The following is a 2,500-nucleotide window of genomic DNA, read 5'->3' as shown; positions in this document are numbered from 1 at the left end:
CTACTTTGGGCCGGTGAGCGTCAGGAAGTATGGCGTGATATCCATAGACATATATAAACTGGACCAGCAGGTCCCGTGTCTCTGGACGGAGACCAGTGAAGTCTCTTTCCCGGTGATGGCTGAGCGTTACTGAGCAGCCTCCAACTGAGCTTGAAGACGTAGATGTGACGTGAGCAACCTGTCTGAAAGTTGGAAGTCTTCTGGTAGCTGTGCCAAGAGAAATCTCAATCATTCCCAATCTAGCAGAGACGCAGAGCGTAGGTATATGTAAGGAGATAACATAGACACAGGCTAATTATTGATCACTAAAATGATAGTTAACATTAGTAATTAAACTTAAACAGCTAATGGAAGTCCAAACTGCCTGAGAGCTTCTCCTGTACTATACGGTAATTCCTCTACTATGAGACAGTAAGTCTCGTGGTTATGACCCAATCGTTAGCCTATTTTTATAAAAACGTCTGCTACGGAGCCATAACGTGAGCTACAAGGTAATGGAGCCTTTTATACATTGTCGTGTTTCTTTAGAAATAAACAACGGACAAATAGAGTCTTTAAACTCTTCAGATGTAAAGTTATTCTCTGTCAAAGTGATGTCAAAATGAATGGCAGTCAATGGGATGCTAACGGGAGGTGATGGCTTGGTAGCATCAGAATGGCGCCATAGGAGCTAGGCGGTCCGAGGAGAAGTTAACCAACTTGGTGATATCAGGTCTCGCGATGTAACGAATTGCTTCACGGCACTAACCTGGAAATACAGAGTTCTCGCGAGAGCATAATTTGAATTTGCTCAGCGAGTCACTCTGGCTCCGACTTTCATTACTCGATGCCAGACCCTTAATCTTAATCCGTTAGCTTAGCGTATGTTGACCGTTAGCGGAGCGTATGTTAGCGGAGTGTATGTTGACCGTTAGCGGAGCGTATGCTGACCGTTAGCGGAGCGTATGTTGACCGTTAGCGGAGCGTATGTTGACCGTTAGCAGAACGTAGTATGTTGACCGTTTATATACTCTTCTCACTTACAGTTGACAGTCGAAATAAAGAAAAAATAAAGTCAGCAAAGAAGTTTGGTAGCCATCACAGAAAAAGCGCCAAAATCAGCGGATAAAGGAACAAAAAATTATGAAAAAGCGAGAAAAAAAAAGTAGCTGGGCTGAAATTTCTTGTGAACCCAAATTGATATGCGGGCCGGATCAAAATCTACAAGGGGCCGCATTTGGCCCACGGGCCTTGAGTTTGACACATGAGCTGTAGGGGGAGCTCTATAGAGAAAACAGCGAAGAAATGGCCCAAAACTGCATAGCTGCATAGCTGCATAGGGCCCCTTTAAATCTGACATTACGTGGAAACGACTTAACATGCTCAAAAAATACATTCTCTTGTACAGTACACTATGAAACCGTTGACATTTCTTTTTTAACAAGAATAATAACTGAGACTCTGGAGAACAACTATTAGCGTTTCAGTGGGTAGTTTTTACAATCAATCAAATAATTTCATCTCTTGTGATCAGAGGTAGAATTGATTTCGTCTTGAATACATGAAGGTGCAGAACGTCCATCTGCTCCCACCCAGACGTCTGTCCTTTCCGTTTGTTTTTTATTTTGTTGTGCCCAGCGAGTGGAGAGGAGCACATGCACTCAGCCCGACTCACAAGTTGCACAATTCAAAATGCTGCCATGCTGTTTTTTCTTCACCAAATGAACGTGTTTTTACCTCGGATCTTACGGCACATTATTGTATCGATACTCTTGTTTTCTACATCTGATCTGAAGTGTTCTTGCTCTCCCGGTACAGCCGGTCTCACGGCAGGTCGTGTAAATGTCACGTTATTTAAATCTATTGATACGTGTTCATGGGCACGTTTTTCTCGTTTTTTACGTGTAAATGTCACGTTATTTTCTCGGGGAAAGGACGCCGGGAGACGGCCGAAAAGGATGCTCCATAAGCTGGGAGGCGGCCGCAAGGCGGCCCGCTGGGGACGCGCCACAATAACGGGACGACGGAGGTTAGGTTTAGGAGAAACCCTACGGGAAACAAAACGCCACACGGGGGACAAAACGCCACATGGAGGACAAAACGCCACACGCGGGACAAGGCGCCACACGCGGGACGAAACGCCACACACGGGACAAGGCACCACGCGCGGGACAAAACGGCACACGGGGGACATAACGCCACACGCGGGATAAAATGGCACACACGGGACAAGGCGCCACGCGCGGGACAAGGCGCCACGCGCGGGACAAAACGCCACATGGAGGACAAAACGCCACACGCGGGATAAAATGGCACACACGGGACAAGGCGCCACGCGCGGGACAAAACGCCACACAGGGCACAAAACGCCACACGGGGGAAAAAACGCCACACGCGGGACAAAACGGCACACGGGGGACATAACGCCACACGTGGGACGAAACGCCACATGGAGGACAAAACGCCACACGCGGGACAAGGCGCCACACGCGGGACGAAACGGCACACACGGGACAAGGCA

General features: G+C 47.8%; 1 protein-coding gene across 1 annotated transcript in view; it reads left to right on the top strand.

Annotated features, from left to right (window-relative positions):
- The window catches only part of LOC116057273 (alpha-1-antitrypsin homolog), a 213,736-nt gene that overhangs the window by 62,513 nt on the left and 148,723 nt on the right, over positions 1–2,500 (top strand). The window lies entirely within an intron of this gene.

Source organism: Sander lucioperca, chromosome 2 (assembly GCF_008315115.2).
Source record: "Sander lucioperca isolate FBNREF2018 chromosome 2, SLUC_FBN_1.2, whole genome shotgun sequence".
In the NCBI taxonomy this organism is placed as follows: Eukaryota; Metazoa; Chordata; class Actinopteri; order Perciformes; family Percidae; genus Sander; species Sander lucioperca.
This window is presented reverse-complemented; position numbering and strand designations above follow the sequence as displayed.